This window comes from Girardinichthys multiradiatus, chromosome Y (assembly GCF_021462225.1).
Source record: "Girardinichthys multiradiatus isolate DD_20200921_A chromosome Y, DD_fGirMul_XY1, whole genome shotgun sequence".
Lineage (NCBI taxonomy): Eukaryota > Metazoa > Chordata > Actinopteri > Cyprinodontiformes > Goodeidae > Girardinichthys > Girardinichthys multiradiatus.
This window is the reverse complement of record NC_061818.1, coordinates 14,281,593-14,294,381: the sequence shown is the minus strand read 5'-3', so window position 1 is coordinate 14,294,381 and position 12,789 is coordinate 14,281,593. Positions and strand designations below refer to the sequence as shown.

General features: G+C 38.7%; 1 protein-coding gene across 2 annotated transcripts in view; it reads left to right on the top strand.

Moving 5' to 3' along the window:
* LOC124863843 (glutamate receptor ionotropic, NMDA 2B-like) overlaps window positions 1-12,789 on the top strand; it is a 243,124-nt gene that overhangs the window by 119,718 nt on the left and 110,617 nt on the right. The window contains exon 1 of one of the 2 annotated variants that reach the window (XM_047358360.1): window positions 3,126-3,480. The exons of the other annotated variant lie outside the window; for it this stretch is intronic. The gene's annotated coding sequence lies outside the window, so the exon portion shown is untranslated. Of the gene's footprint in view, window positions 1-3,125; window positions 3,481-12,789 lie in introns of those variants that run through there. 2 annotated transcript variants of the gene reach the window in all.

Genomic DNA, 12,789 nt, shown 5'->3' with positions numbered 1-12,789 from the left:
TCTTTCCCTGGTTCAACGCACCTAAATCAAATGATGGTTCATTACCAGGCCTCAGCAGTACTTGCTGAGGAGGTAGTTCGATTCAGTTGTCCGGGAGAACTGGAGCTGGACACCCACGGTCTACAGAATATTTTCCCTAAAGTCTTTGGGGCCACCCAGATGTTACATATCATAAAATAGAAAATCATTATGCAAGCACATAGGTAACCATTTTCTGGACCGAAATTGCAGACAGGCAGGCAGGTGCAGCATGGTGAGTTGAGAATTGTTTTATAAATAAAAGACAAGGTACAGGCAAGAATAAGGAGAATGAGGTATGGAGCACTGGCACAAAGGAATGAGCAAAACAGTATAAACCACCAAGAAGCAAAGAGAAATTAGAAGCATAAATAGCAGTGGAAACAGGCAACAAGCACGAGTCTGATGAGAAGGCAGCGGGTGGACTGAGTGAGCTTAACTGCAGGGCGGCTGAGAGAGACTAACGAACATGAATGAAAACCTACAGGAAATATCTAACAAAGTACTAACAGAAAAACCCAAAAATAAACGGAGAATGTTGCTGCTACTCATCAAGCTTGGAACCCCAGCCAAATAAATATCAAAAAAGGGGCTGGTACCAAATTACTAATAGAAAACCCTAATAACCAATTAGAGCTCAGTCGAGCCACACTGAGTGGGCTTAAGTGAGGGCTGCATTGCTTTGGATGATGTTCTTGGTTCTTTTGTTACTCCCTGGATGAGTCGTCAATGTGCTCTTGGAGTAGCTTTGGTAAGCCAGACACTCTTGGAAAGGTTCACCACTGTTCCCTGTTTTCTCCAAGTTCTGACTCTGGTTCATTGAAGTCCCTAAAACCATAGAAAAGATGTTGTGATCGGTTCCCGGCTGATAGATAAAAAATATTATATATTATATCAATAACTTCTTATACATTCTTGATTTTTTTTTTTTTTTAGATCGGGGCGCTATGTGCTGCTTTTTGAGATCCAAAAGTGTGTAGTTAAATTCATGATTTAACAAGGACACCTTTACACATAGGATCAGGTTAGTTTGGATCTGTACGGGGGGGGGGAACCTTTTTATGTCACTGTACCTTTTTTTCTGTAAGTTGTGCTGGACATGCACCACTTCACCCTTATGGTACCAAAACACTGTTTAGCTCTGCAAATCTGTATTTGAAACCAAACGTTCTTTCATGGTGCTGATGGACATGTCTCCTTCTCAGAACAACACCAGAGGTTGGGCGTATTCCACATCCAAAACTGATACCAGCAACATGATCTTTAATATCACACAAATGACTAGATTAAGTCTAGTGCAGATGAGCTTATAGCTCATGAGTCCTTACTCAACTGAAGTACATTTTCTCATAATTCAGGATGTAGCGTCTGAGTCCTCAACTACTTTCCATGCATGATTAAATGTAAATGTAATAGCAGAGCAAGATTTACAGAGCAGGGCTTTCATTTTGAAATACTCTAGTAAATGACTGCAATCCCTGACATGTTTCATTTTCATGTTATAACTGTAAAAGCACTTTCCAAGGTTTTTTTTTTTTTTTAACATTTCATTCAAGAATGAATATGCTTCAAACATTTGTTTGTTTGAACTCTTTTGGCCACAAGAAACGAAAACCAAAACGTGGTTTATTTTGAGATTACATTTCCGTTCCATTCGATAGATTAAGAGCAAGCTCTGTTTGGCTATTCAGCCCGGCCGTGGAAACTGGGTTGCTCTGTTGGAGCAAGCGGAGAGCGGCCAACATGCCTGCTGCCTAGAGTGATATCCACATTCTGTCTTGTGTCAGGACTTGGAGAATGTGTCATTATGTGCATCACACTGTTTTAGGCTGTTATACAGCACCTAGCTAATTTACTCACACTTACTGTACTTTTATACATTTCTAACATTAGAACCATAAACGTCAATTTACTTCAATTGGATTTTATTTTATAGACCTACACAAAGTAATGCATAATTGAGAAGAGGAAGAAAATTATTACATGATGTTCCAACAAAAAGCTGAAATGTATCTCGTGTATTCGTATTCAGCCTCCTTTCCTCTACTACCCCTAAATAAAATTCAGTGCAACTAATTGCCTGAGTATAAGCCCAGCTGTTCTGAGAAGGACTCAGAGGTTTACTGAAGAATATTAGTAATCAAATAACATTATAAGGACCAGGGAACACAGCACACAGGTCGGGGGTATGTTTAAAGCAAGGTTAGGTTACAAAACACTATTTCGAGCTTAAACATCTTCCAAAGCACAATGTACATCACAATTTTCAGATTTTTATTTGGGTTTCCTGCCATTTCCCAAAAAAATCCCCTCAAATGCAATGAAGTTTTGGCTTTAATGCAATAAATGTGAAAATATTTAAGATGTATGAATACTTCTTAAACCTCTTTGAAGTAGCATTTTAAAGACAAATATAGCTGAATTTCCCTACCTTAGCAGCTTGGTTGCGGTTATAACTGAAAGTTAAATGTTTCCATAAGTTAATAAAACTCTGCTTTAATGGCCTCCACCTCTCTATCAGTTTATCTCAGCGCATTAAGGCTCTGTGATGCGTTGCTGAATCGAGATGCAAAGGGGGCCGGATGCCCTATATGGGATAAACTATCAACGTTTCTTCAGAATAATAACAGAAAACATTTTTTTTGCCGTCTTTGTTCTTCTCTCTTCACCTTTTTCAGGCTGCTTGGCATGCCCCTTGACTTGTGTTTCTTGTATTTAGAGAACCAGATGAAGGATAAATGGGTGTCAAACAAGCCTTTAGGTTGTTTCCAGGAAATCCAAAGTGCAGCATACCGAATCTGTCCCCGGGAAAGTCTTGATGAGCCATGGCTGCACAGCTTAAAATGAGGAATGATGTGATGCTTTTATTATATAGCAGGCCCAGCAGGACTGATTGCAGGTGAGAGGTAGATTAGTATATGTCTGCATTTGTTTGAGCTCCTGTGTGGGCAGCGGGGAAGTGGCAGCAGCAGTACGTGTACTGAGTTGCGAGGCGAAATAGATGGGGGGGGGGGGTGGCAGAATGATGTGTGGATGGCAGCATGTGTGTATGTCTGCATCTCTTGAGTGCTTGTGAGAGTCAGTGTAGTAGGATGTATAAACGCAAGGAGAAGATAGTTGTGTGTAATACTGTGTTCTGGCGCTGTATGCTCCATACAAGCGGTGAGTGCCGTTCTCTTTTTGTTCCCAACTAATGGCATCCTTAGCAGGACTGTAACGATGGCAACCACGTTGCTGTGGAAACGCTGGCTGTCTCTGTGAATTAAAAGTATTTCGCTCCTTCTCTCTCAGCACTCTCCCACCCTGCTCCTGTTCTTCATACAGCTTTCTTTTTTCCGTCTCTGCCTCTCGTCTTTACCTGACTCCCCGTAAACCTGACGGGGGAGCAGCTGACACTTGAAGACAGGTGTGCGTGTATATCAAAGAGCAAGGGGACGGGCTGACAAGGGAAAAAGACGACAAGTAAGAATGGAATATATTTTTTTCGAGGTAAAAAAAAGCATTCTGTAGGTGTGAAGGAAAAAAAAGGGTGAAGGTACAGGCATATAAATGAAGGATATAAATGAAGGAGTCATGAATGGGAAATGGAGTGGCATTTATATGAGAGAACATGGAAAGAAACACACTAAATGACCAAAGGTATTTAGATAAATTGCACACATACATGCTAAACTGAACACTATGCTCATGTTTAAAAGGAAAATAAGAGGAAGAACTTAAACAAAGTTCCTGCGGTCAAAATAAATATTTGAAGTCTTTTGTCAAACAGGAGGAGGTTAACCTTAAAGAACTCTGAAAAATGGGTGATAAATACATGTGACAACCAGTGCCAGTCAACCATTCGGCCAGCCAACAATGTAACCTTACCTATGCTCGAAAAACATCAACCCAAAAGCCTGGTTTATGTTGTTAGGATGCAAGTTGTGTAGTTCTTACAAAATATTCTGTGTTTGAGAAAAGACTTATTATTCTTCAACCTCATCAGACTTCATGAAACCTGTTACTGAAATACAAGCATGTTAAGATGATACAATCTTTTCCTGTTAAGTTTTGCAAGAGTTGTTCATAAAGTCAATTCAGAATAATATATTAATAATAAATGCATTTACTATGTGTTCTATTGTTTGTTAATAAAAGTCATATGAGACATCATAAGGTTTTCTTTCTTTGTTTAGAAATTCATGTTATGGGTTATTCGTTTTAACCCTCTTTGGTAGCCTTAATGTTAAACATCAGTCAATTTGACCCATTTTTTGATCAGAAAATTGATAAAGAAAAACAGCAAACAAAACCCAAATACAAACAAAATGGCATTGATTGGGTTGTGCTTCACTCAGCATCTTTTAGATATAAAGGATGCTGACGTTGCAGAAACAGCATTGATTATATTGGAGTGCTGCTCACTACAACTACTCCAAACACTGCAAACCTCCTTGCAATCCAGACTGTATGACTACATTCATGGGTTGCTCAGGGGCTTAGCACCCACTGGTCGACCTCGAACTATTTTGTATTGAACCTTTAATAATAAATTTGCATGCATCAAAATCCCTAAGCATCTTAAAGGTACTAGGAAAACAGAAAATGTTGAACAAATCATCAAAATATATCGGATTCTGACCGCACTTGAGACCATAATTACAAATCTAATTATAGCACAAACTGCCTCAGGAACTATTATGTAATTTTCTGCCCAATTATGACTTCTGTTTTCATCTCTTGTAACAATTGTAGTGAGAATATGCTATCAACAATCATTTTTGAACTAAATGTACTTCCTGGAAATTGGATTAACACCTCCCACTTGTTTTGTGGCCCACGCTGGACACCTCACCTCATCTTCGGAAACCATCGTTGTTGAATCACTTGTTTTCTGGTTAAACATCCATTTTAACTAAAGTTCTTTTCACCAAAATGTAACTTGCTCTCAAACACTAAAGGTAATCAGAGCCAGTCCCAGGCTTACCCAAACTAAGCCACCGTTTATTGCCTTTTAACCAGCAGGGACCTTCAAGAGTTTAATTGTACACTTATTATATATCATTTTATTGTTTGTCAAGAAGCATACTTTTTAAGATTCATTTGTGCCCCAGTTAAAGGGTTTTATAATTATTATAGTTATTATAATTATTTTAAATGTTCTTTATTTATATTTTTTAAAAACTTGTCCAATGCACAAATTGTAAACATATAAAATATATAAATTCATATTAACATTTATAATTCAATGTCAGAAGTTTAGTTATTTCTGCTGCTTAGCTCATATTTTATGCACACTATAGCTATTTCAAATAAACCTCAAGAAAAAGAACAATCAATCAAACTTAGGCCTCCATTCTGACTCATAGACATTCTCTTGTACAGTCAGTGTTAGGGTATTTATGGCACTTTAGTTACCTACCGCGCTGTGAAAAACGTTTTGTTTGCCCTATATAGTTTATGGTGCATTATTGGGCCATTCACTGGTTCTATTTAGGTGATTCCATGCAGTAATTAAGCATTGGTGTGGATAGTGGAATTTTATAAATAAAATCACGATGTGAAAGCTTAATTTTGTTTTTACTCTGGTAATCCTTATCTGGTGTTACATTTAGTTTTTTTAATGATCTGAAACATTAAAAAAGCAATGACAGAAGAAATCTCTAAGGACTCTTTTTACAGCACTGTACAAAACAAGTTGTGTTTCATTCACAATGCCCAAATTATAAACCACTGACAGAGCAAACGAATTATTCGTGTTGTTTTGGTGGCTGGCCGGCGATGGGCTTAACCGAAAGGCCCCCACCAAATCTGGTTCTGCTTAAGCCCCATCAAAACTTGGCCCAATTCTGAAGGCAATATAAAAAATAACACACACTTGTTCTTTTGAATACCCTAAAGCCTGGAAAGCTTGCAGTTGTCACAGGATATTGCAGTTTTACTGCAGATTGGGGGAAAGCATGAAGCACCCGTGGCAGGAACGTGACACCCTCATTCTTGTGCATCCCCATTTCCCTGTATGTTAAAGCTACCTTAACTCATTAATTACCCTTCAAGATGAACAGATCTCTAAAACAATGTAAATGTTTTGGATACATCTCAAAGTAGCAGATAAAGCCCCGATAGAGAGCAAGTAAAAAAAGGATGACTACAACCGAGAACTGAAGGAGGATGATTCCTGCTGCACATATGGAGGGGATATAAAATGGGGTGTGAAAATAGGGAGAAAAGAACAAGTGGAGGAATAGAGGGAAAGAGAGCAAGATTGATTATGTTCTCTAAAGTGCTTTCGGCATTATTGGAACAGTACCATCTTCCCTAACCAGGCAATTTGAATTAACATTGCGGGGAGAATGATTGAGAAGGGAGAAAGAATAGAGCAGCCGGACGAGTGACAGATAGTGGGACTAAGGGAGAAAAGTAGACGGAAGATGGGTGGGAGGGCGAGAGGACGAATGGCAGGGAGACAGAAATGAGGGGAGTGAGGTTCTCCAGCAGTTGGACAGAGAGATAGATAAAATAACTCGGTTCAAAAGTAGGACAATGGGAGGCAAGGGACAAAGAGAAAAACCATGAGAGAAAGAAGGAGTGTACAAAGTGGAGACCAGCCAAATTAAAAACTATATAAATATATATATGAAAACACACTTAGACTGCTTCCTAAATTCCAGCTGGATCCTGCATAATAGTTCATTTGGAGGGTGATGACTTTAGAAATTCCTCTTTAAATATTCATTCAAAACGCTGCAGTGTCAAGACAAAAAAATCCATTTGTGAGAATAATAGTAATCCAATCAGAAGGGCGTAACGTATGAGAGGATGGACCGATGGGTCCCGATAAAGAAGGGAATGGAAATTTTCGTGCCTTAGGAAGAGGACAGTCAGGGACATGGGCAAAAGAAGATTGAGCGTGGGAAAACAAGAATAGGGTGTGTCTGGGATGTGCGTGCTGCAGATAAGAACTTGCAAGGAAGATAGCGGCTGAGAGGAGAAGAGTAATGTGTGTTTGGGACAAGAATGGATGAAAACAAAGCTCTGAGAACAAAATGAGAGAGAGAAAAAACTGCGTTTTTCCTGCTTTGACTCTCTGGTTTCTCTTGTGCTACTGTGTCACCCATCATCAGTTTTTGGTGCCTCCCCCCTGTCCATCCTCCCATTTCACCACTTTAAAACCTGCTTCCTGACTGAGGAGGTGTCTGTCCTGTGCTGTTTACTGCACAGGACAGACAAAAACAGCAAACACTAAGTCACGCTTTATGCTGCACATGTGTCTCTGTAAGTAGGGCCTGATGGAAATGAAATGTCAGGGATAGAGAACCTGCCTCTTTAAACTAATGAGAATCCTGGTCAGGTGGGTATTTAATATCTCTGAGAAGAAAGAGGTGGGGACAGAGCTGTGCTCAATGTGGAATGTTTCAGATTATTTGGATTAAACAGTGGTTTGGAAAAGTATTGCAACCACTTTAACTTTTTCACACTTCGTCACATTACATCCCCAAACTTACATTTATTTTGGGTCGATTTTATATTGTAGACCCACAGAAGTAGTGTATAACTTTAAAGTGGAATCAATACTTATTGAACGACAAAAAAACATAGACTTTAATCTTGTTCCATCTTCTTCTAGATTTGTCAGTCAGGCTGTGTTGTGTTTTCACCATATCTCAGCTGGTGAGTTTCATCATTATAAGTCTAGAAATAGATGTGCACGTTTGGTCAGTGAAACTGCAATTTATGAAACGTTGTTTTGCCCTTTTAGAAACTTTCAAATTTGTTTTATGAAACACATATTAAAGCGCTGGGAATCTGTTTATAGTTAACAAATACAGGTGAAAGGAACTAAATGGAATACATTTGCACCAGTATCTTAAACGATTTGTTTTATTGGATTTTTTGGATTGACTTTGACTTTTAGCAGTTCATGTTTTGTACTTATTTAAAGTCATTTCAGGGAAATTTAGACAGTTTTTGTGCATTTTTTGTAGTTGGCAGACATTTATTACAGAACAGCATGTGTCATGGAATAATTTCCTACTTAGCAAATAATTAACTTGGGTAATGACCCTAATGCTATACAGGGATGGGTTATGCTTAATAAAACATAAAATGTGCTGAGACAGCAAGCAGCTCAAGTTTCTCTATGCTCCTTTCAATTATGAGTTTAATCAAATGCCTGCTGCCTGTTTATATGTGCATGCATGGAAGCATATTATTGTTGCTCTGTCGCCCTATTTACTGGACTGAAGCCCAGCTTGCCGGCTCGGTAACTACAGCTAGGCAGCATACCCTGCTACGGTTATGGTGCAATGCATTATGACTGCTTTTAGAGTTCATACCCGGAAAGTTCTCTGCGAGGTGAGCTAAGTTGCCTCCCAAATTCACTGTGATGCAAAGCATGCCCCCTCACAGCACCTCCTCTTCCTGTTGTGGGATTTGTCTGGTGAATGTAGTCTCTTTCACTTTAATTCATGCTGCAGGTGCTGCTCTGGTTCACACATTTCTCACCTGGCTTTTAGTCGCACACCTGGCATCTCCATTGAATGTTTTTGTTATTTCAAGTTTTCTCATTTAGTCCTTCCTTTTTGAAAGTTTCTTTCAAGCACAAGCATGATATGATGCTCTGGCAGCTATTTTAAGCATCTTTTTTAAAATTAATACACTTTGATTATAAATTCAGGTTCTCTGATGGAAAAGGAGCAAAATGAGGAACATGATGAAGCAGACAAAGAGGACTAAGACTAATTAGCAAGAGAAATATGGCGGAAAAGAAATAAAAACTTTTGTAGTTTAGCTGATGAGAAAAATACATGGAAAACATTATTTTTTGGTATCGTCCTTCATAATCTTTTACTTTCTGATAGTAAGATCATACAGAACCATAGATAAGTGTCAATATAGAGATAAAAGGCGTGTGGTCCAAATGTTTATTTAGCCGTTTGCTGTGATACACCTGAATAAATTCCAGTGCAAATAATTGACTTCACATTTGCTTCAACTGATTACTAAACTGAGTCAGCCTATTTTTAACTTTATCTCAGTACAAATCCATTTAATCTTTGAAGGCCTGAGAGGTTTGTTAGAGGAATATCAAAGAAATAGCCAAGAGGCCTATGATAACTCTGCAGGAGTTGCAGAAATACGCAGCTCAGGTGGGAACAATCTGTTGACATGGCAACTATTACTCATCCACTCCACAAATCTGATCTTTATGGAAGAGTTGCAAGAAATTGCTGACAGACAACCAAAAAGAGTTTTCATTTACAGTTTGTCACAAGCCATGCAGGGAACACAGCAAGCATGTTGAAGAAGGTGTTCTGGTCAGATAAGATGAACACTGTGTGATTGACCAAACCAACGAAGACATGGTTGTCAACTTCAACAGAAAAAGAACATTAATCAAAGAAGAAACCCAGGGTAACAGGGTAAGAGCTGCAGATATCCATTGTTTAGTTCTGATATTCTGTTGACAGGACTACACCTAGCAGTGCACAAATCTGGCCTTTATGGAGACCTGGCAAAAACTGTTGCAAAAGCTGCAATTCACCTTAAACACAACATCCCCTTGGTTAAAAATGGTGGTGGCAACATCAGGCTGAGGGGATGCTTTTCTTCAACAGGTCAGAGTTGATGAGATAATGGGTGGATTTTAATTTAGGGAAACGCTGCAAAATAAATCTGTTAGCAGCAGTCTCACCTCAGTCTCAGACTCACTTATAGTCGCGCTTCTGGGTATCACGCAGGACTCCGCTGATGACGCCTTGACAGGTGCTGTAGGCGTTTATACTTGAAGCTGACGTCGCTCCAGTATTCTCCGAAAACACAGTGAGGCAGTATGTTTGAAAACAAATGGAAATGTAGTAAAAGAGAGAAAAAATCGCTTAAAATGGGTGTGTGCACTATCAAAAACATTTCCTAGAAACGTGAAACTGTTTCTTGTAAAGTTTCAGATTCATAAGAGTAAAACAATGAAAAGAACAATACTTTTTGACATCCTTGTAAAGGATATAAAACTGTACCTAGATACAATTTCAGACTCTTAACAATAAAAAAGCTATAAAAACTTTAAACACTGTTAAGGCATACAATCTAACTTTGTATCTCGCATTTCTCTAACCTTTTTTTTGTTTATTGATTTTCTGTTGTTATTCTCTTCCTTCAGTTCATGAAGAAGTGATTTATTTGTGTGTGAAATGTTCGACCTTCTACTTCATTCTGAATGGAGAGTTACATAAATTCAGAGGTGCACAACCATGTGTCGCAACAGCACGCAGGACCCTCGCACCTGTTCATTGGGTCAAGTATAAACCTAGCTTTAATACTGATCTTCACAGAATGTCTACATCCAGTCTGACTCATTTTGAATGGTTTTACAAAAAAGAATTGCACAAAAATTCAGTCTCTAGTTGTGCAACGCTTTTAGAGGCAAAGAATTTATTTAGTGTGCTAAATACGAAAGCACATCATATTTTTGTTTTTTTTTATTTTGTGTGTTTTAGACAGAGATGGAGAGTGTCACATGCAAAAACTCCAGATGCAGAATTCAAGTTCCAATCTGTGGCACAGCATGCAGGGAAGCAAGGAGAAAAATGGATATGTCTGCCAAAAACAGGCTTCAGTGCAACAACTGGTGTGTGTTTAAATGTGTGTGTGTGTATGTGTGTGTGTGTGTAACTGGACAGAAATACATTGCTGCATCTGGAATGTTCTGCACTTCAGTCGTCAGTATTTGCATATTTCATAAGCACAAAATTCGTACATGTGCACCTTTACGCGTTTGCATGCACACGGAAGCTCAGCAAGGGATAGGAAGAGCAGGTCACACCTCCGCTGTGTGTATTCAGTGGCTGCTGCTGCAACCAACTGTCAGTCGGTGAGCGGAGAAGGATGAGATGAGATGAAGAGGGGGATGGGAGCGCGGTGTGAAATCCTAACCAGCTTGTGTGAATGTCAAAGACCATACATCAGAGATGTTTATGCTTGTGAAATCACAGCCAAGGGGTTAATAATTGGGGGGGGGGGGGTTCAGCGGCTTCACAGAGGTGCTAGTATGGAATATTTTACCTGATATCTGTTTAGAGGATCAAACCCTCTTTTAGAAAGACTTTAATGCCTTAATGGGCTAAGGGATAAAAGTACACCATTATAAAAGATGTTTAAACTAATTCACTGTGCAAGTTCAAGCTGTAGATCAAACTGATACTGAATGTGTTTTTCTAGTTGTGTACTAAATTGCATCAAACTAAAGATAAGTCAGATCTGGCTGTGGATTGTTTAATTATTCAGTTATAGTGTTACTCATAGTATTTCACTTGTTAAATCAATGTCAGAGCAAAAGACTTACATACACCTAAATCGGTTAGAAGTTTTGTTGTTGTGGGTTTAAAATTTATAGTACTAAAAAATTCTTTGAGTGACTAGAAAGTGGAACCTAACTTCCATCAGCCAATGTATGAAAACAGCATAATAATAAAACTTTTGAATTATGTCATGACCTTTTATTATTTTTTTTGTGGTTTCGCATCTATATGGAATTTGTACCCAATTATCCATCTCTTTTATTAAAAACGTTATGGAATGGCATTACTGATTTTAGCCATTTACCTAACCCTTGAAAAACCATATTTACCAACATTCAACATATTCTTTCTGACCTTAGTGCAGTAATATTTTTTATGAGTCTTATTAGAAACAGAGGCACTGTGTGTGAGAGAGTCCAGTTGGTTTTTACTGATTTAAAACAAAGACAAGTTGATTTGGAATTGAAATTTTAAACTTTGTTTGGCACATTACTGACTGTGTGTGTGTGTGTGTGGGGGTGGGGGTGGGGGGGTGGGGGGGCAAACAAAATAGCAACAAAATAATTGAGTTGACACTCTAGCATCTTATAGTGTTTAGCATTTTTTGCATGATTATTGTGGTTGGCTTTACTAACTGGACAGTTGCCTCTGGGTCTTTTACTTAGACAGATCCTTACCAGACTGAGGTTGAAAGCTCAGAACAATAAAAAGGAGCAACTTTGCTGTAAGATGTTGAGCCTTTCTGGTATCTGCTGAGGTTGGCCACCTCACGCCTTTGGCAATTCAACAACACATCCAGAGGGTGCTTTGTGAAGTGATTTCCTGTGGCAGATGGCTCTTTCTCAAACCCAGAAACGTAGGGGGCAATTAATACTAAATTGCAAAATTAAGTAATGGCTAAAGAGTGAGAAGATCATCTCCTGGGTGTACCACTGTAAATGAGCAGCCATTATGTCTCTGTACCTGGTACAGAGTAGCTGGACCTGGTAGTGCTTAATTTTGTGCACTCACTGGCTATAAATGTAGAAATCAACTGATCCTTGTTACCAGCTGATTTCTCAGGGCCTCAGATAATCAATATCTCCCATGTGGCCACCCTGTGAAAACTTTCTGGAGCATTTGGACTGATTTTCAAACCTGAACACCAGTGAATTTATGGAAAATGTTGGGAGAATAGGTTGTGGACTGTCTCTGTTGAATGTTATGCAAAAGGTTGGTTGTTTAAACTGCAGTTTTTAGTTTTGTGGTGTGTTGAGGATTACTGATGAGGCTGCAGATTTACCAGAAAAAACTGTCCTGGCATTAATAATGTGTGGACATTGACATATCTAATGGAAAGAAAGAAAGATCAGGATTATTAATGCTCATTGTAAATGCTCCAGAAATTTGCCAGTTTCCCTCTCACATATGCTTTATCGCCTGTCCTCATTGAAGTAGTTGGCTGAGTAATATCAGAAATAGAAGAATTTGGAGAGGATTTTTTTTTTTTTTTTTT